The 22,876-nt window shown below is 40.1% G+C and overlaps 1 protein-coding gene across 3 annotated transcripts in view; it reads left to right on the top strand.

Moving 5' to 3' along the window:
- Positions 1-22,876, top strand: part of Mcc (MCC regulator of WNT signaling pathway) — a 445,938-nt gene that overhangs the window by 162,838 nt on the left and 260,224 nt on the right. The gene's annotated exons all lie outside the window — the stretch shown is intronic.

Here is a 22,876-nt window from a genome sequence, read left to right as displayed (position 1 = left end):
TGTGTGTGTGTGTGTGTGTGTGTGTGTGTATGAGAGACAGAGAGAGAGAGAGAGAGAGAGAGAGAGAGAGATGGACTTGGTTTTTCAATTTTTTTGTGGTAAGAATCTTGGTATTCAAATGGTATGCTGTCGTTCTGTACTTTTTATAGAAGGTAAGAAACCCAGGATGGAAATTATGCTCAGAAATATCTTTGGGTGACCACTCTTCAAGTCAGGTTCATTCAGGACTAGGTAAGGCACTAGGAAGTTTCAGCTTGACTTTTCCAAGGCAAAGCTTCGAATTTTGATTCGGAAAAAAAATCAGATCCAATCATTTCATTTTTATCTTCCTTTCTTCCAACTAACAGAAAAAAAATAAAGCAAAGCCCAGCCAATGGTGCACACTTTCCCAAAGCATGGCTGGAATGCTACAGGTGGTAGGCACAGTGATTACAGGTGGCACACCCATGTGACATCAAGCAAGACTATCACACTACAGGAATAGAATTCTCTTTTTAGTACTCTTTTAGTCCTTCTGTTCAGATCAGGAAAAAGCTTCATTTGGGTGCAGGGAGTTCTGTAATACCTCCTTAACTTTTGGAACCTTCTTTAAAAAAATTATATATATATTTTAGTTGTAGATGGACATGATACCCATATTTATTTATCTTTATGTGGTGCTGAGGCTTGAACCCAGTGCCTCACATGTGCTAGGCAAGCTCTCTACCACTGAGCCACAACCCCAGCCCTCAGAACCTTCTTTATAAGGAAAAGGTGGGCCCCATAATCAGAGCTTTGCTAGGCAACAGTATTTAGGTAGAATTTAAATCATTTTTATAGTTGCTTTCTGCTTAAGGCCACTGACAATTCTTTTCCATTAATAATAGCATTATAATATTTTCACTTTAACTATTTTGAAGTATAAATTTATCAGTTTAGAGAAAACTGTTAAGTAGATTATAACACAGATGTTATGTAGTCTGGCAAGTTGTAAAGGCCATACATGAAAGATTTCCTTGATGAATTCTTGTGCAGAGAAAGAATAGGAACTGGGAGCAGTGGCACATACCTATAATCCCAGCTATTGGGAGACTGAGGCAGGAGAATCCCAAGTTCAAAGCCTCAGCAACTTAGTGAGATCCTGTCTCAAATGAAAAATTTTAAAAGAGGCCTCGGGGTTTAGCTCAGTGATAGAGTGCCCTGGGTTCAATCCCTAATAACACAGGGCACAGTGGGGGGGGGACAGGGGACAGACTCTGGAGTCACTTAGACTTGAAATCTGCATCTCTGATCTGGCACTTACACTTACTAACTTTGTGATGTTGAAAAAATTATTTTCTCTCTCTCAGCTTTAGTTGTTTTCATCTCAAAATGGCACTAACAGTGACACACATGTATGTAAAGTCTGGAGTACAATGTTTTTGAAAAACAGATGTATTCAAATCTTAGCTGATCCCAAGCTAACAAACACTTCAAGATGTAATTATCATTCCTACAGCACAGTGTCAATCATTGGAAATCATCTGGCCTCTACCTCTTTATAATTGATTTATTTCCTTTTTTCTTTGATTCCTGCAGCACATAGGTCTCCCTGTGCACTTTATGATGTGGAAACTATGTGAAGTCTTAGAAGGATGTGACAGTATCTGGATTATATTTTTCTTTTTTATATTCACAAAAGGGCTCTGGAATCTCTGGGCCATCTGGGTATTGTGAGGTAGCCAACTTAATAGCACACCTTTCCCCATTTGCATCTTCCTCAGCCCACCACATTGGCATTGTTGAAGACATGTGGCTCGCATTTACAATTTACATGGCCATATGCTACAATCCCGTTTTTAAATTCTATTTGTGGAATGAAGGCTTTATGGAAAACATTTTGCTACAGAGTTGTGAATGTGCTTCGGAAGATCCAAGTCGTCCATTATGACCACCCTTCTCCCATCAGCCCCACACGTACTGGCTTCCTGGTCTGAGGTACCTTCATTAGCATCTGGCCATAAACATCAATTTGGGGGAATTATCATTCATGAGAACAATTGCTGGTACACCTGTATACGTTTGAGTGATGGCACATTTAATTAAATAGACATGCCCACTACAGTGTCATATGCTCATGTAATCTACCAGTGTCCATTTTAATATGGGGTAATAAACTCACATTTTTAGCAAATTCAGAAATTGTAAGCCAAGCCCCATGTGGACCCAAGGGCCTATTTATTCCACAAATGGCCAATTCCCTGAAGGGAGATGTTTGAATGTAGTATTTTTTTTTTTTTTAGTGCATTAGCTAAGAGAAAATCTAATTCACATGCTAAAGTGTGTCAGGCAGCTGAGTTCCAGCATTCAGTTCATCATTATCTTGAATTGTGGATTTAATCAAGTTCCTTCACTTAATATGAATATTTGTTTCAAAACCTAGCATCCTGCTTTGAGGAAAACCCTCACCTTTTATTTCTTTTGGTCCCCAGTTTTATGAAATCTGATGAAGACAGCCAGTGAAGTGAATCTAATTTGGGTGGTTGAATACTAAGGAGAAATCAGGGAGAACACATAGAATGTTGCTTTCATTAAAATAGCTTTGTCCAAGAAGACATTTTTCACCATGCTTTTGCATCTGTTCCAGTGTTATTTCCATTTTGCCTTGCTTAAATTAAGAAGGAATGTTATTAAAACAAAATAAACATTCGTTTCATATATATATATATATATATATATATATGTATATATATATATATATGTATATATATATATATCATATATGCATGTATGTGTATATCACACACACAACACACACACACACACACACACACGCATCAAGTCATTGGGCTGAATGCTGTGTTATTTGACAGACTTTGCATGACTGCCAGGGGGAGAGCAGTTTGCTTTACCCTCTTGATACAAAGCCAGCACATCTAATACAGTTTATTTGTTCAGAACGGGGCATCAGGTGTAATAGAGTTATGCATTATGTTTATGTGACCCTGGCTTTTATATCCCTGTAGTTGCCCATTCATTCATTTCTCAGATATAAATTAAAAGTGGAGATTGAAGATTAGATGTGCCAGGGCTCATGTGGGCTATGTGAAATGTGGTGTCTTTTGCTCTTAGAACTTATTGGATCATGACAGAAATATAAATAACTTGTAAGAGAATAGTCAACCCTGATGAGAATTCATTTCCATCAAGACATAGGTAGTTGACTTTGCTAGCAGATGAGGCTTACAAACTTATTTCCTCCTTTTCTTATTTCTTATTAGCATTTAATTCAGCTAGCAGCTCAAAGGGTCTTAAGCAATATTATCAAGTTATGTTTTTGGCCTTCAATTGTGAATGTGACTGATATTAAGTAGATTCTCCTATTTAATACAACAAACATTTCTTGAGGGTCCTCTTTTCTTTCCCCCCATTTCCTATAAAATAGTCTGCTGGGCATAATATGAGAAGAAATGATCCAATCATCCCAGGCTTTTGCTGTCATATTTTTAAAAAAGTGAATGAAAAGCATTTGACCATTCAAGATGCTATTGAGATTACTTCTATAACACGATTCAACTTGCCTTTCTAAATTGGCCGTGTGCAGCAAAACTTCATATTGCTTGACAATTTTAAATTGTCAATATTTTCTATTTTTGTTCTATTAAAAATAGCCTAATGTCCATAATTTGTTGAACACCTACTGCATTTATCATTGTATGTAGTATGTGAAGAATATTCAAGCATTCAAGCTCTAATAATGAAAGAAACAGCATTTTTGGAAACTGCTATTGAAAAAAAGCTCACTGGCAATGAATATCATTAGGAATTTGGGGAGTCAGTAGCACAGATGAAAGAAAAATGGGAAATGAGCATTGGATTTCTATTTAATATCTTCTATCTTCTTAAATCTCTAGCTCCACTTTAAAAATACCTCCACCTTAAAAACATAGTAAGGATCATAGACTTTATTTTTACAGACTGTGAATAGGAATAGCATTTATAATGTCTTATATTATAAAACAATTTCTTACCTATTGATGGAGAGCAATTTTGGAGTTTTATGGGGCTTCCATTTCCCTGAATGTCCTGAGTTGTTCAAAATCAGGAATGGGGCAGGTAAGTGCTGAAAGTATCAGCATCTCACCTGACAGAACATTTTGCTTCACTCCACCCAGCATGCAACCAGACATTGGGAGTGTTGCAAGTGCACATGGTAACATGGACCAAGGAAGACCTGCAGTGGGACCCTCTACTCCCCACCGTTGGCCCCACTGCCTCATAATGTTCACTTTGAGAAGTCAGTTCAAGGGTCTGGCAGGACTGGTCTTAGGGCTCTTCTTAGAGTTTTGCTCACTATTCTAGATTTTAACCTTTTATTCTCATATTCTCTTGGTTTATAGAATTAATTTTCTTAGGAGCTTTGCTCTCCATCAATAAACCCTTTGATTTTACTCCATCATTTTCCCTAGAAAATGACAGATTCATATGCAGGCCTTCCTAGGAACTTCAAGAAAATCTGGAATATCTACTTAGAATTAATTATAGGTATCTTTCTGGGTTTGGTGAAAAGAACAAAGAACATTTTTAGAAAATAAAAGTCCAAGTCATTAGGTGAATGTCCATACTGACCTGTGACCTCTGGATTAGGAGATGGACTTCCATACTGGGCAGACACCTGGATCTCTCCTCCTTATTTGCCTCTCATTTCCCCCTCAACCACCAAGTGTCAGATAATACCTGACAGAGAGTCTCAGGCAGAACAGGAGCAGTAATTTGGCCCTCACAGAAGTAGATGCTCCTCTTCACATTTTTTAAAAGTGCATTATTCATATCATTCTGGATTAACAGTGAGACCTCTTTTTTATATCTAAAAAAAGTAGAGGTGAACCCGCCTGATCAGACCACGAGCATATCAAAGGCAGGAGCCATGTCTGTTTTCCTCTCCAGTGCCTATTAGGTGACTTGGTACAGGGTCATTCATTTATTTAATCTGAATCATTTACTTACTCCAAATTGGACCATATCAATAAATGTTCATTGAATAAATAAATATCCTTGCTTTAGAGGTTGTGAAATTCATGGACAAATTTCAAGGTGTGTATTTGAGAAATTTCCTACCCACTTCAGAAAAAGGTGAGCATGTGAGAAAAACAACTGTCATTACCATCTTAAAACCATTCCATGAGTCTCATAGTTCCTTGGATAAAGTCTCAAACCTTTTCTATGCTATAAGGCTTTCTCCTTTTTTTTTTAGTCACTGCTTATTCTAGCCTTTTAATTATTATTTTTGTTGTTTTGCATTATCCCCTTCATCTCAATACTCCAGCCAGCCACATTGGCCTTATAAGTAACTAAATATCTGTACTCTTTCTCAATAGGGCCTTTGCATATACTGGTCTTGTGACTTGAATAACTCTTTCCTCTGTTCTTCACCTAGTTACCTTCTACATGTCTTTTAGATCTTAGCTTACACATTTTTCCCTTTTAAAAAAAAGTAGACCTTGACTTCCCTGCCCACCCAGTCTAAGTCAACTCTACCTTTTATGTGTTTCCTATTTCTATATTGCCGTCCTTCAGAGGACATAATGCAGTTGTAATTTTATGTTCATTTTGTATGGTTAAGCAATGTATCACGGTAAGGTTAGGTAATAAAACACCATGAAATCACAGTGACATTTAATATGTTTATGCTCACGTGTCTGAGGGTAGTTGGGAGTTGGCAGGACAGCTGCTGTTCTTGGCTGTAAGGACAGGACTCCCTTGTGTATCTGGAGAAAGCTGGTTGGTGGTTGATCTATCTAGGCCTTGGTTTGGGTGACTGGGGCAACTGCCCCATATGTACATTATCCTCCAAAAGGCTAGCTCAGGCACTCTCACACGTTAGTGGAAGATTTTTCTATCAGCCAAGGCAAGTCACATGGACAAGGCTAGAGTCAGAGTGGAAGAACATTGCAAAGTTACAGGCAAAAGAAGTGTCTGCACAGAGGGACTAAGACGGGGGCCTTCTTCACAGTCTTACCACATTGCGGTGCTAAGCTCAAGTGAAGGCAGTTCTGGTGTGTCTCTTTTTAATTGCTGTTATATATCTAGTGCCTACCACGATGCACAATGGGTGATAAGTATTTCTTTAAAGAGGAAAGGACATAATATGAAATGGCACTAATTTAATGCTGTTGTCTCAAGAATCTAGAAAAGCATTCACTTTGGAAAAAAGTTTCCTACCTTAGGGAAGATAAAAGAAAGCAACTTAAAATTGTTAGCCTTTTTTTTTTTTTTCAAATTCCAAAATTCCCCTAAAAAACAGCTATTTGCAACTCACAGTTAGTTAGCTTTTACTTCCCATGTGACACATTTCCATCCCTATCTCTGGTGCCAGAAGTAGAGGAAGGTGTTTGAAAAGTAATTTCAAATAAATACAGTTAAGTATGAGCTGTGTGAATGAAGGGAATCAAAAAACTTCATATTTTGGATCTGAGGGAGAAATAAGGGTGGACAAAGTTCTGTGCAAGCTTTCTCTCATGCCAGAAGCTTTAGCTTTGTGCCGCTATCACAGAATATCACAGACTGGGTAATTTATAAAGAAGACACATTTATTTCCCACAGTTCAGAGGACTGGGAGGTCCCAGATCAAGGTGCCAGTAGGACTGGTGTAGGGGGAAGGCTGCCCTCTGCTTGCAGATGCTTCCCAGTTGCTGCATTGTCTGCAGAGGAGGGATGCTGTCTTAACCTGGTGGGAGAGCAGAAGAGCAAGTGTGCTCCCTTTGGCCTTGAGCTCTTTGACAAAAGTGCTAATCCCATTTACCTGGGCAAAACCCTCCCAAAGGCCACGCCTCCTACTTTGATTGGGGATTGTTTCAAAGTGAATTTTGGAGGGGACCGCATCATTCCAACCCTGGTAGACTTCCACATAACAAGCTTTGGGGGGCTGAGAGACAACTGATGGTGACTTCAGATAGTTGTGTTCCTCATCACTGTGAAAATAAGCCAAATATTCTGGAGTCTGGCTAGTTGTGGAACTGAAATCCTTAAAGATCAATAAGGGTATGAAACACAGTAAGAAGGAAGGAGGGAATAAAGGAAGGTAGGTGAGCAGAAAGGAAGGAAAGGAAGAAGAAGGAGAAAATGAAGTAAGGAAGTGGGGAAGAGAGGGAAGGAGGGAAGAAGAGAAAGAAAGTCGTTGTGTAGAACATGGAACCATAAGTGAATTTTCTATTCAGAGAGTGGTAAAAGAGGTAGGTGATGCTGATTCCAATGCTGCTAGGAAATCCTATGAGAATGAGGATAATTTAACTGGAAAATGTATTTGGGTATATTTGCTTAAGTAATATAATCTCTTTTCTTCAGGGAAAATATCCACAATATTGTCCATAGTCATAGAGGAAGATCTAAAGACTTCAACTGAGCAAATTATTAGTCTTGTGGCTGCTCAAATTCGGAAAGTTCTGGAGGATTCTAGCGATGGGGTTAAGCAGACTGGGCAGTGAAAGGGCTGGGAGTGGGCACTTCATGATCTGGAGCAGTACTTATGCACCAACTGAATAAGAATTATTTCCATTTTCTAATACCAACACAGTTTACCTAGTTGCGCTGAGAATCATACAACTCACTTTTGAATGAAGCTATCAAGGCCAGCAGTGCTGAAGAACTTGAGATAGGAGAGTATCAGATTCAGGACAAGAGTTAAAGAGTTGTTGGGGTTCAGAGAGGCAAATGGGGCTAATACTGTAGTGAGGAGAGAGGGTGAGAGGAAAAAGACTGTAGGAGTGAGCTTGATACTCATAAGAATATAAGAAAACCACACTGGTTAGAGAAATGTTTCCCATTCAGTGAGAGATGAAACTGATTGGATAAAAAGGCATCAATGAAAAAACCTATAGCTACTATTATACTTAACAATGAAGGAATGAGTGTTTTCTCCCTAGAGGTGACCAATAAGGCAAAGATATCTGCTTCTTTCACTTCTGTTCAAAATTATGTTGGAGTCAGATAAGAAAAAGAAAAGATTTCAAATTGGAAAAGAAAAAATAAAACTATTTCTATTTGCCAAAGACAGTAGTTTGGACATAGAAAAATCTCCCCCCGCCAAATCCACACAAACTTGGAATAAATGAGTTCAGCAAGATTGCAGATACAAGAGCAATATGAAAAATCAATTGCATTTCTATACATTAGGAGTAAATGAGTAATCTGAAAATAAAGTTAAGAAAATGGTTCCATTTATAGTAGATTTAAAAATTACATCCTTAGGAATAAATATAACAAAGGAAGTACAAAATGTGTATACTGAAAACTGCAAAACATCATTGCAAGATGTCAAAGAAGACCTAAGAAATGGGAAGACATTCCATGTTCATGGATTGAAAGAGTTAATATTAAGATGTTGGTGTCCCCAAAATGTCCTACAGATTCAGTGTGTTACTACCAAAATCCAAGCTGGCTTCTTTGCTACTTACAAGCCGATACTAAAATTCATATTAAAATGCAAGGAAGCCAGGCACAATGGCACAGGCCTGTAACCTGACTCAGAAGGTTGAAGCAGGAAAATTACAAGTTTGAGACCAGCTTCAGCAAATTAGTAAGACCCTGTTTCAAAGTAAAATTTAAAAAAGGACTGCGGGGTTGGGGCTGTGGCTCAGTGGCAGAGTGCTTGCCTAGCACGTGTGAGGCACTGGGTTCAATCCTCAGCACCACATAAAAAATAAACAAATAAAATAAAGTTATGTGTCCATTTGTAACTAAAACTATTTTTTTAAAAAAGGACTGAGGAACTGTATCAGTAATAAAGCACCTCAGATTCAACCCCAATACCAATACTATAAATAAAATAAAATAAAGTGCAAGGGACTCAGAATAGCCAAAGCAACCTTGAGGAATAGACGAACCCTAGATAGGGCAGAGGGGTTGGAGGGGAAGGGAGGGGGCATGGGGTTATAAATGATGGTGGAATGTGATGATCATTATTATCCAAAGTACATATATGAAGACACAAATTGGTGCGAATATACTTTGTATACAACCAGAAAAAAGAAAAGAAAAAAATTAAAATCGGAGAACTCACACTTTCTGGTTTCACGATTTAGCACAAAACAATAATAAATCAAAACTTTGTAGTACTGGCAAAAGATAGATATACAAATATAGGGAATACAGCTGGATGTGGTAGCACATGCTTATATTTCCAGCTACATGGGAGACTGAGGCAGGAGGATCACAAGTTTGAGGCTGGCCTAGGCAACTGGTGAGACCCTGTCTCAAAATAAAAATAAAAAGGGGTGGGGATGTATCAGTGGTAGAGCACCTGAGGTTCAATCCCTAGTACTGAAAACCAAACAAGCAAGCAAACAAACAAAAACACCTATATGGAATAGATTTGAGAGTCCAGAAATAAACCCTTACATTTATGGTCAATTCGTTTTCAACATGGGCTCCAAGAAATCTCAATGGAGGAAAAGAATAATCTTTTCAACAAATAGTTTTGGAACAATTGGATATCCAAAAATGAAGTTGGGACCCTTATCTTCTTTATTATTATTAGAGCTTTATACATACTAGCTGAGTTTATCCTCCCAAACTCATACATGCATGGAATTCAATTTCCCCCACTTTCCCTCCTGTCCTCTCTCCTGTTGTTCCTCTACTTTACTAGACTTTCTTTGACTTGTCTCTTCATTTGTATTTGATTGGTTCTTTTTCCTTATGCATAAAGGTGAAATTCCCTGTAGTATATTTACATATGCACTGCTATGGTTTGGAGGTGAGGTGTCCCCCAAAAGCTCACGTGTGAGACAATGCAAGAAGGTTCAGAGGAGAAATGATTGGGTTGTAAGACTCTTAACCTGATCAGTGATTTAATCCCCTTATAGAGATTAACTCAGTGATAAATGAAGTAGTCGGGTGTGGCTGGAGGAGGTGGGAATTGGGGTGTGGCTTTAGGTCTAAATTTGTATCTGGCAGTGGGAACTCTCTGCTTCCGGATGATGTGAGCTTCTTCCCTCTGCCACACTCTTCTGTCATAATGTTCTGCCTCATCACAAGCCCTGAGGAATGAAGCTGGCCTTCTGTAGACGAAGACCTCTGAAACCATGAGCCCTCAAATAAACTTTTCCTCCTGTACAGTTGTTCTGGTTGGGATCTTTTAGTCACAGCAGCAAAACACCTGAATAAACATGCACCTAATGTGATTTTTTAATTTAATTTAATTTTTTTGGTACTGGAGATTGAATTCAGGAGCACTCAACCACTGAGCCACATCCCCAGCCCTTTTTAATATTTTATTTAGAGACAGGGTCTAGCTAAGTTGCTTAGCGCCTTGCTAAGTTTCTGAGGCTGGCTTTGAACCTGTGATCCTCCTGCCTCAGCCTCTTGAGCCACTGGGATTACAGGCATGCACCGCTGCGCCTGGCTGCTTCACATGGTTTTAAAAAATAATTCATTCTGCATTGTCCCCCACTTACCCAACCTTGTAGCTTGTCTCTCAATCTCTTTCTACAGTACTGATGTTCCCTTTATCTTTATGATATCCTATCCTTTCTTCCCCCTTTCCTTTATTTTACTCTAGCTTCCACATATGAGAGAAAATATTTGAACTTTGAGTTTCTGAGTTTGGCTTACTTCACTTAGCATGATATTCTCCATTTTCATTCATTAACCAGAAAATGCCATAATTTTATTATCATTATGGCTGAGTAGAACTCCATTGTATACATATACCACAATTTCTTAATCCATTCACCTATTGATGGGCACTTGGGTTGATTCCATAATTTAGCTATTATAAATCGTGCTGCTATGAACATTGAGGCAGCTGTATTGCTATAGTCTGCCGATTTTAGATCTTTTTGGAAAATACCAAGAAGTGGGATAGCTGTGGGACCCTTTATTATACTATATTAAAAATAATTCAACATGGATCATTGACATCAATACAAGAGCTAAAATCATAAAATTATTACAAAAAATGGCAGTAAATCTATGTGAACTTGTATTATGCAATAGTTTATTAAATATAACAATGAAAGCACAAGTGATAAAAGAAAAAAAATAGGTAAATTGGACTTCATAAAATATAAACCATGAAATGAAAGAAAATATTTGCAAGTTTACATCTGATAAGGGTCTCCTCATAAGAATATGTAAAGAACTCTTAAAATTCAATGACAAAAGACAACCCAATTGAAAAATGTGTTGGCTTGGGACAGTACTCAGTGGTAGACTGCTTGCTTAGCATAAATGAGGTCTTGTGTTTGATCCCCAGTATCACATAAACACACACACACACACACACACACACACAAGCAAAGGATTTGAATAGACTTTTATCCAGAGAAGACATACAAATGACCAAAAAGCACAAGAGAAAATGTTCAACCTTCACATTCTTCAGGGTAATGAAAATTAAAACCATATGGACTACAATAAAAAGATGGATAATAAGTGCAGAATGTGGAGAAATTGAAATACTTAAAGATTGCTGATGGAAATCTGAAAGGCAGCCATTTGGAAAACAATTTTGGTAGTGCCTCAAAATGTTAAGCATAGAATTCCCCTATTAATAAGCAATTCTATCTCTAGGTGGGAAATTAGAAACATACCTCCACATAAAAACTTGCTCACAAATTTTCATAGCAACAGTATTCATAATAGAAAGTGGGAACAACTTAAATATCCATCCATGATGAGTGGATAAACAAAATGCGGTCTACCAATACAATGGAATATTATTTGGCAATAAAAAGGAATGACTCAGTGGCTCAGGAGGCTGAGGCAGAAGGATCTCGAGTTCAAAGCCAGCTTCAACAAAAGCAAGGCACTAAGCAACTCAGTGAGACCCTGTTTCTAAATAAAATAAAAACAGGGCTGGGGATGTGGCTCAGTGATTGAATGCCCCTGAGTTCAATCCCTGGTATTCCTTCCCTGTCCTCTCAAAAAGGAATGAAATATTAATACCTATTACAGCATGGATGGACCTTAAAAATATGCTAAGTGAAAAAAGGCCAAAGAGCCACAATTGTCTTATTCTATTATATGAAAAGTTCAGAACAGGCAAATCTATGGAGATACAAAAAAGATTAATGATTGTCAGGGTTAGGCAGAGGGTTGAAGAATGTCTATTAATGAGTGTGGATTTCTTTTGGTGATAAAAAAAAGTTCTAGGGGCTGGGGTTGTGGCTCAGCGGTAGAGCACTCACCTAGCATGTGCAAGGCCCTGGGTTCCATCCTTGGTACCACATAAAAAAATAAATAAAATAAAGGTATTTTTAAAAACGTTCTAAATAACATATTGGTGATGGTTGCACAACGTTGTGCATATACTAAAAACTCATGAATTGTGTATGTTAAAAGGCAAATTTTATGATGTGTGAATTATACCTCAATAATCCTTATAAAATATAACTACTAGAATGGTGTAACACCACGCTGTACTTCAGAGAAGAATAGCTGCCCTGGAATATGCAGAATGATTTGGAGTTGAGTCACAGTGTTAATTACAGTTACCAAAATGGAAGGGATGAGGCCGGAAAGATGGTGCTACAAGAGAGAGAGCAAGTGGGAAGAAGGAAGGGGCTTCATGGCTAGAAGAGAGGATGAAGGCAGAGACCCCAAAATGACTCCAGTTATTAGTCTGGAAACAATGCTTCCATTTACAGAAATCTGTAAGCTGCAATTAAAGTTGAGTTTTGGTGGAAAGTGACAAATTTTAGACATGATTCTACCAAAGTGTCTGTCAGTTGCATAAAAAGACATTAACTGGGAGAGGGGAGTGTCACTACAGCACAAGTAAGGGTCATGGCAGGAAATGGAAACTGAAGAGTATTTGCTCAGAAGGGAAAGTATCAACTCATGTGACAATTGTGCAAAGCAACTGAGGGTGGCTGAGAGAGGGAAGTTTTACTCATCAAGGGAGGCAAGAGCCCATTCCTCAGACCCCAGAGTGTCCCTGTGGGAATCTCTACCACAGCACTCCATCCTCAGGCACTTTGTGGACTCAAAGACTGGGAAGGTGGCTTTTCCCAGCTTTTGTCTCAGAACCTCCTTCACCCCTCAGCTTTGTGGCTCTTTTGTCACGAGGTAGATGAGGCATTATGTTACATTGATAATTTCTCTGCCCCTTTTGAACAGCTGCTATAACATATTCTGGCTAAAAGAGAGCAATGGAATGATGATTCTGTTTTAGCCCAAAGAGCTCCAGAAATAACAGTGGCAGGCATTTGGAATTCATTTAATTTAAGCATGTTCTCCAAATTTTACTACATCTATTTTTACGCATCTAATTTTTTTTTTGTTTTCATTTCCAGGAAATTAAACATATGCAGGTACTCCAATGAGGACTTAACACTTTCTTTCTTTCTTTCTTTTAACTTCTTTGGATTTCCAAATCCCTAATCTCCACTGATTGTTTTTCTTTTCCTTAGAGAATCTGATGGAGTTTAAAGAAATTTAAGGACAAACGCATAAAAAGATACTCTATCAATCAGTGAAGATACATATATAAAATTTTGGGCTCCAAAATATCTTGTTAGACAGTCAGGCAGTTTTGAAGCATCACATGAGGCTTTCATGAGGCACAAAATCTCAAATGGGAATTCCCCACGGATAAAGGCAGGAATTGATACCAAATGATTCTAGGTTATTAGAATGCCTAGGCTGGGTGTGAGGCAGTCCATGAATATAATTAATGAGCACGGGGGTTCTTCCTTTGCTTGAGTTATATTTGCAGTTGGAGAAAGTTGGATTTTTGTTTGTTTGTTCTATGTGTGAGATTTAATCTGGAAATAGTTTGCAAGTACTGCTTTTCTTAGAAATTTCAAACAGGCTGACCAAATTTCAAACAGCTACTTCCCAGTAGAGTCATTGAGTCTTAAGCAGTGTAGGCAACTTCACAAACAATAAGACGAAAACCCAGCCAGGATAGGACAAACTCATTCTGATGGCTCAGTAGTAGTGAGGCTTAGGGCAAAAGTTATCTCTATGTGCTTTCAAATTTTTCACTTCCTGGACACTATTTAATCCACACTATTCAATCTAGCTTCTACATATCTCCACCATGAAATGACATTGCTCCTCTCAAGGTCACCAGAAATCTCCAAAACCAGACACTTCTTCATTGGCAATCTCCTCAAACTTGTGTATTATGAAGATTTGAAACATATACAAGTGGGCAGAAGTTAACATAGATTCCCAAATACCTGGTCATTTGGCTTTAATTTATAAATTCACTTATGCCAGTCTGTTTCATTAATAACCTCTTCTATTACCCTGCCTCCTGTAGTATTTTGACATGAGTCCCAGGTGTTAGATCATTTCATTCTTAAATATTTCAATATATATTTCTGAAAGGACTTACTTCCTTTAAATTAGCATTAACATTAAAAATTAGTAATTTCTTAATATCATCGAATATCCAAAAAGGTATATTTCTGATACAAATATCAATTGGTATAGTTCATATATTTTTTTACAGTTGTTAATTTATTAGATTCAATCTTGCAAGAGGTCACATACTGCAGATGGTTGATAGGTCTTTGAGTCTCTTTTAATCCATAAAGCTCCCCTTCCTTTAATGTATCACTTGCTCACTTGCTTTCTTTCCCCTTTGTAATTTACTTGTTGAAGAATCCAGATTTTTGTTTCTGTAGAGCTATTGTCTAGATTTTGCTAATTGCATCCCTGTAGAAAATGTAACATTGCTTCATTGTCGGGAGCTGCCACATAGGAATCAAGTGCCCCTTAGCCTTGAGTGATGAGAATGGGGAGATGTGGCAAGCCAGCCATGGGCTGTGTGTGTGTGAACTATGAGTATTGAGCACACAAAGTAGACTGAACCAATGTTGCCCCTCTGTTTGGCCGGGCCTTGCTCTGCCATGATCCCCACACAGCACATGAAATGGGCATGGCCTCCCTAGATGTCAGTCAACCTGCTGACCGCAGACATCATGAAGCTAGACTCAACCCCCTGAAACCTGACCCTTTGCCTCATTTGAATGGCTTCTCTCCAATAAAAGGGTTCAACATGTGCTCTCTCTCTTTCTGCGGTCCCTTAAGTTCAGAGGAGCCGTCACAGGACCCCAAAGAAAAAGGTATCTCTGTCTCTTGTGTGGTTATTTCGTGCAGCCCAGTTCACCTGGAGTGACCCTGAGTGTTTAGTCGTGAGGGATGCGTTAAAACTGCTAAGATGGCTTTATAGGTCATATTGGTTTTTTTTTTTCCCATCAGACCTCATGTGTCTGGCTGTTCAACTTGTATTAATTCATTAGAGGTTGCAAAATAGGGACATTCTATCAACTCTTCTGCATTTATTAGCAGCAAGGAGGGACTGTCCATGGTTTATGTTTTAGGTTATCTACTAGTAGAGTTTGTAAAGGAACATATTTATCTTTTAAACAAGTAAATTGAAGCCGGTGTGGTGGCACACACCTGTAATCCCAGTGGCTCAAGAGGCTAAGGCAGGAGGATCATGAGTTCAAAGCCAGCCTTAGCCATTTAGCAAGGCACTAAGCAACTCAGTAAGATCCTGTCTCTAAATAAAATATAAAAAAAGGGCTGGGGAATGCAGCTCAGTGGTCAAGTACCCCTGGGTTCAATCCCCAGTAACAAAAACAATAAATATATACATAAATTTTAAAAAATGTAAATTGAGTCATGTCTCTGCCCTGCTGAAGATCCCCTGCAGCATCTCGATGCACAGAGTGAAATCGTTGTCTACACATTCCCTGTAGAACCCGCCTCCTCCAGCAACTGTTTTCATCATGTTCTATCTCACTGTCTACCTTTTCACTGAAATTGAAACTTAAGTTAAAATTTGAAGTTTATTGAAATATTTTGATGGTCAAACCCTTTGTTGCCCTAGGGTGTTCCCTCTGCCTGGTCATGTGTCCCCACATTTTGCCTAGTCGGTTCCTTCTTGGCCTGTATTCTGAGGTGACATCACTTCATTGAGGCCTTCCTGGCCCACTCCACCAAAGGGTCCTGTATCCGCATCATATTTCCTTCCTTTACAGCATCCACCACAGCTGTCTCTATCTTCTTCATGCATTTAGTAATCATTTCACCAAGCACACTAGCTCTGTGAAGCAGGATCGTTTCTGTCCCATACACCACTCATTCCAGGACACACATGGCACAATGCATGCAGTTGTTCTTTTCTCTTTCTGAATGAACACCACAGACCTGCTGACTCTGTGTATTCTAACCGAAGTGAGAGGGATGCAAGAAAGCACTAGGGCACTGTAGGAGTCCTTCTGGATCTTTGTTGTGTTCTCTGAGGACTCAGAGACAAGGATGTAGATCACTCAGGGCAATGCTTTCTGAATTCTTTGTGTTGCAGCACTGGAGCTGATGATATCTGCAATTGGGCAGGCCATGGACGCTGGCTAGAGGCTCCCCACCCAAGACTTGGGCCTGTTGATTGAACACAGGGCCATAGGAGTTGGATAGCGAGAACATTTCTGGAGTCATGGGGTGGGAGAGTAAGCTGGGCTTATAGATTTAGGGCAGGAAATTCTGTTGAGGGTATACTTTGAGGGCTTCTTAACTTTTACAACCTTTAAGAACTTAGAGGATTGGAATTTCCTGAGTCTCCACATGGTTCCAAAATCCCTCTTGCCTCTCAAAATTCACTGTCTTCTTCAGGAAATCTTACCACCTTAGGAATTATTTCAAAGCATCCTCTTTTTACAATGTAAATACTTAGGGCATGGTTGAGAAGATTATTTTTTCCCCCTTGTGCTTAATTCCTAAAACCTCGGTATTTACATTTTATTTAGCTTAGGAGAATCATGGAGAAAAGGGGAAATATTGGAGTCTGGGACCTTGCATGGGCTGGAGAAGGGCAGACACCCTTCAACAGACAGTGGGGCAGGCAAGGGTGGCTTATGAGCCCCAGGGGTAGAGACAAAGAAACCAGGCCAGCCAGTCCCAAGGATTCAGTCAATTTCCATAATGCTGGGCTGCTTTGATTAACCTGATATTCACTGCCATTGGAGAATACAGATCAGTCCTAGGATGGAACCTCAACTAGAGAGTTACTGAGATGAGCAGCTATACACAGAGGGCCAGACCGGCCTGAAAAGTAAGGCCAGTATGCCAGCAGCATGGAATTGGTACAGTCTCTTCCAGTTATACAACCAGCAGCTTCCACTTACAGAAAAATTTTCCCAGGACTACAGCTGCCTCCTCTAATATTAGTGACCAGATTTAAAGAGACTGGCCTGTTAGGAACACAAGGTCTGAGAAGGAGAGGAACCCAAGCAGTATTGTCAAGGTAGAAAGCAGTTCTTCCTCCTTCTCCCGTAACTACTCCCTGAACTTGATAAATTCCACTGCCACCTCTTGCCTACACCTCTCACTAGGAGTTTAATCTCTGCTAAAGCAGAAGGACTAGGAGAAACTAGCCGCTATGGTGATATGTACCTATAATCCCAGCTATTCCAGAGGCTGAGGCAGGGGGATCCCCCATGTTCAAGGCCAGCCTGGGCAACTACAGTGAGATGCTGTCTCAAAATAAAAATGGCTGGGGTGTGACTCAGTGGCAGGGCACCCTTGGGTTAAAACCCCAGTAAAACACACACACACACAAACAGATTGGGAGAAGCTTCTTGGAGAAATCATGCTGTCATGGATACAATATGGAAGAATTTGTAGTCAAATACAGTAATACACTTGGTCAACTATGTGAGCTGTAATCTCGAGACTTTTTATTTTCTTTTTTAGCAGTATTGAGAATTTAACCCAGGAGCATTCTGTCACTAAGCTATGCTCCCAGTCCTTTTTCTATTTTATTTTGAGACAGGGTCTCACTAAGTTGCTGAGGCTGGCCTTGAACTTGCAATCCTCCTGCCTCAGCCTCCGGAGTCACTGGGATTAGGGGTATGTGCCACCATGCCCAGCTTAAGATCTTTGACTTGTGTTCGAAACACTTGGGGCTTTATTGTCCTGTGATGTGCTGAAATGTTTCTCACATTTCTAATGTTCTCAGGATATTGACCCAGGTGCAGTCTTGTCTAAAGCATTATCTTAGCCTTTGATAGCAGAGAGCAAGACTAAGAGATAGAAAAAAATAAGGCATTTAAATTATAGCAAAAACTTATCTTCATTTCATGGAATACAAAATTTAAAAAAAAAAAAAGATCAGGTGCAGTGGTGCATGCCTGTAATACCAGTTATTCAAGAGGGTTACAGGTTTGAAACCAACCTCAGCAATTTAGAGAAACCTCAAAGTAAAAAAAAAAAAAAAAAAAAAAAAAAGTGCTAGCGGTGTAGCTTAGTGGTAGAGCATCCCTAGGTTCCATCCCTAATACAGGGAGGACAAAAAATCAGATTTCTTTTCAATACAACAAGCCCTACTTTTATATATGTCTGGCTTCAGAGTGTCCCACCATCTTAAAACCTATGCTTGAACAATTTAAGGGATGGGATCACAACTGCTTCATTCCATTGCATTGACAGACGTCACTAAGGTCTTCCTTTCCTTGAGTCAGAATCTCATGATAAATTGTCATTGGCTTTCAGTTTTCCTCTACAATCATAGGAAGAAGCTGGTGTGCTCTTCAAATAAATGCTACTAGTTGTAGTGTCTGTTATGATTTGGATATGAGGTGTCCTCCAAAAGCTCACATGTGAGACAATGCAAGGTTTGGAGGAGAAATGATTGGGTTAAAGCCTTAACATAATTGGTGAATTGATCCCTGATGGGATTAGCTGAGTGGTAACTGGAGGCAGGTAGAGTATGGCTGGAGGATGTGGTTCATTGGGGGCATGGCTATGGAGTATATATTTGTATCTGGCAAGTGGAGATCTCTCTTTCTGCTTTCTGATCACCATGAGAGCTGCTTCCCCCTGCCACATTCTTCCACCATGTTATTCTGCCTCACCTGGAGACCTGAAGAATAAAGCCAGCTGTCTCTGGATTGAGACCTCTGAAACTATGAGCCCTTAAATAAACTTTTCCTCCTCTACCATTCGTTTTGGGTCCTTTAGTCACAGCAAAGTAAAAGCTGACTAAAACAGTGTCTAAAGTCTTCTCTATAAATTTGACAGATCACCCAACTGTTCCTGGTCTCCCAGGAAGGGGACTAGAATCCCGTCTTCTCCAAGATTATTCAAAAGCTGATCTCATGGTTTTAGTCCTTGGGCCCTTCCTTTTCTCCCTTTTTTGGGGGGGAATTTCGCTCCACATCCCCACTCCTTGTATCTCCACGGTTTTTACCAACCTACAAATATGTCTGTTCTACCCTCTACTCAACATTGCTTTCTGACTCCAAGAGACTGATTAACCTCCTCATTTCTGTCATCACCAAATTTACAGAAGAGTAGTGTGTGGACACCACTTCCAGTTCCTCCTCATTCCCAGTGGTAATCTGCCTGGTGTTGCCTCAGATTTACAAAAACATTCATATTTTTGAAATACTCTTTTACCAGACTCCAGGCCTCCCTCCTTCCTGTAGCATGGACTATGGATGCTTCTCCTTCTCCTTCTCCTTCTCCGTACCAGGAATTGAACTCAGGAGCACTCAACCACTGAGCCACACCCCCAGCCCTTTAAACCACAGACCCTGTGTCTAATAGAAGAAAAAGTAGGCCCTAATCCTCATCATGTGGGATTAAGCCCAACTTCCTTAACAAGACTCCTATAGCGCAAAAATTAAAACCAAGAATCAATAAATGGGATGGATTCAAACTAAAAAGTTTCCTCTCAGCAAAAGAAACAATCTGTGAGGTGAATAGAGAGCCTACATCCTGGGAGCAAACTATTACCCCTCACACATCAGATAGAACACTAATTTCTAGGGTATATAAAGAACTCAAAAAGCTAAGCACCAAAAAAAACCCAAATAACTCTATCAATAAAGGGGTCAAGGACCTGAACAGATACTTCTCAGAAGAGGATATATGAAAAAAATCAATATATGAAAAAATGTTCAAACATCCCTTTTTTGTATTTTATTTAGAGACAGGGTCTTACTGGGTTGCTTAGGGACTTGATAAATTGCTGAGGCTGGGTTTGAACTCAAGATCCTCCTGCCTCAGCTCCCCAAACTGCAGGGATTACAGGAGTATTCCACTGCACCTGGCAATTCAGGCCCTTTTAACCTCTTGCTGGACTATTGTAATAGTCCAATTGGCAAGTCTGCTTCCTACTTTCAACTCTTCCACCTCTTCTGCTGCTGGATTGTGGTGTGGTTCCATCTTATGTAGGAGTTAAGTTCTGAAGTCATTGTTTATGAAGAAAATTCCATACAGTCAACATAACCCTTGGAAATGCCTTATATTATCCATAGACATACTGTGGTACTAGGGGTTGAACCCAGGAGCACTCTACCACTGAACTACATCCCCCTTCCCCAGACCATTTTGCTTTTTATTTTGAGGGAGGAGCTTGCTAAATTGTTGAGTTTGGTCTTGAACTTGTGATCCTTCTGCCTCAGGCTCCTGAGCCTCTGGGATTATAGGTATGTGCCGCTGCACCCAGCAGACAGTCAGCTTAACAAGTTCAACAATGAAAGTTTTTCCTCCACCTGATGAACAAAACACTTTTCTTTTGGTTGGACACCAGGTGACATCATTTGCTTGGCAATAGGGCCCAAGTAGTATGAAAAATAATGTATCTTTAATTGAGCTTAGTGGTAGAGAGCTACTGGGTTCAATCCTCAATAACAACAACAACAAAAAAGTACTTTGAAAATCATAATCACATTTAACACTAGCATATTTGAATTCATGTTAGTTACTCAAGGGTGTGATAAAAATCTATTAGGATATCTAAAAGCACAGCTCTGATGTTTCTGTGCTCAGAAACATTTATGGGTCTCCGTTGCCTATCGAGGAGTTGCATTTTTTTAGTCTGGGACTCAAAACTATTCGTGATCTGATTTCGATCCTCTCTTCTCACTCAGCTTCCATTCTGGAGTGGAATGCCTGCAATCCCTCTGCATGCTCTCCCCATTCCAGTCTATACCCATACTTTCACAATGGGACCACTACCAGGAATACCTTCTCCTTACTCCCCGTCTCCACTGGGCTCAGCCATTCTTCCAAGATGAACTCACACGCTTCTGTTTTTGAGATTACTTCACAGTCTTCTCCCTGACCCTGCCTAGCCAAAATTATATTTCCCTCCTCTCAATTGCAATTGATCTTCATTTATACCACTTTTATGGCAAGTATCATTTTCTATCTATATTTGTATATTTCTGATCATGTTTGACTACCTCAAGAGCAGGGACTGTGCTTGAGTTTTCTTCATATTTATATGGGTTCAGCATCCCTAATCTAAAAATCCAAAATCATCTGAAACCTGAAACTTTTTGAGCACTAACAGGGTATTCAAAAACTTTTGGATTTTGTAGCATTTGGATATATGGATGCTTGACATGCAGAGTCTATACCAATATCCTCAAATCCACAAACGTCTCCAGCTTCAACTACAGTCAGTTCTCAGCAGGTTTTAATGAATAAGCAAATCAAATAAAGTGACTCCTCAGCCCCTCCCCATGCACAAGGTGCTGTAGCTCCAGAAAGAGCAGCAAACTCTTCCCCATCCCAGCAGGGTCTCCAGGCAATGAATGAACTCTACAGGAAGCTGGGAGGGGGGTCGATAAGTAAGAAGATCTATGCAAATGATGCCCTCTTTGCTCCTTCTTAAAGAGCAGAATAAACATCCTATTCGATTTTTTTAAAAATAGAACTTGGAAGTGAACAATACAATGGCTTTTTCATAGAAGGCTTCAGGAAATGCCAAGGTCTGTCATTGGGGCCGGAGACATTTTGTTCCTATTGTGTAGAAAGAGACTGATGAGGTTTCTTAAGCAATCCAGCAGACCTCCTGCTTTAAAGGATCAGACCATTTCCAGTGCATCTCTAATGCAGCGGGCTTTAACTTCGTGGAGATAAAATCTTTGCCTTTTCCCTCCTCCACACCCACTCCCCATAGACACAGGATGTATTACCTCAGGGGAACTCAAAGCTCTAGGGGCGGGGGTTTCTGACCCCATGGGGTCCACTGGATGTAAGAATTCCTTGAAGGTTTTCTGAGTCATACTCTAAAATCTAGCTGTGCTCATATAAGCAGTACAATTTTTAAGAAGATCTGAGGGTTGGGGAGGGTGGGGAATGTGAGCCTATCTTATATCTTTCAAGGGATGAGTTATTTTTATATTCATTATGGACAGGCAGAAAATGTACTCTGCCCTAGCGACAGAAAGAGGGAGTTTGATAGTGAATTGACACCATCAGTGTTGACTTTAGACTGATCAGGGAAAATGACCGCCCCACACTCTTGTAAAATCTTAATGTACCGTGAGAGGTGCACAGCGCTGCTTGATGTAAAGTGTTCAGGTTTGTCTTGACCTTATTTAATCATGCAAAGTGGCTCCTATGAGAGAAGTTTTTTTTTTTTTTTTTTTTCAATTTCCTGCTCGGTTACTCAGGTGGCTTTTCCTGTTTCTTCTCTCCCTTCTGGACCTGAGTCCTGTAATTACTATTGCAGAGAACTGGAAGGATGCCGGCTCTCCCTCCAAGCACGGTCTCCTCTGCTCGGCTTTCCCCCGCCCCCAACCCTTTTCTCTTTCTGGCTCCGCCCTCTCCGCACAGCCCGTAGCCAGCAGCTAGACAGCTGTGTTCAATCAGAAACCACTTACAACTCCAGACGATTCAAAGGGGAAACTTCAGCGTGAAGTGCAGCTCCGCTCCGGCTCTCTCCAGCTTGCTTTCCTTCCCCGGAATCCGAGGCGCGGATCTTCCTCGCTCCGCCGCCCTGGTTCTTTGGAGAGCTTGTCGGAGTCCTCCAGGGTACTGGCGCCAGCTGTGAGGTGCCCTGCAGCTTGGTAATGGGGGTCGACGAGGCACCGTAGGAGTGGCGAAGCGGCGCTGAGGGTGGCATTGCCCCGGGACCCGGCGGTGGGCGCGCGCGGGCGGATCCCCG

Source organism: Marmota marmota, unplaced genomic scaffold (assembly GCF_001458135.2).
Source record: "Marmota marmota marmota unplaced genomic scaffold, marMar, whole genome shotgun sequence".
NCBI lineage: Eukaryota > Metazoa > Chordata > Mammalia > Rodentia > Sciuridae > Marmota > Marmota marmota.
This window is presented reverse-complemented; position numbering and strand designations above follow the sequence as displayed.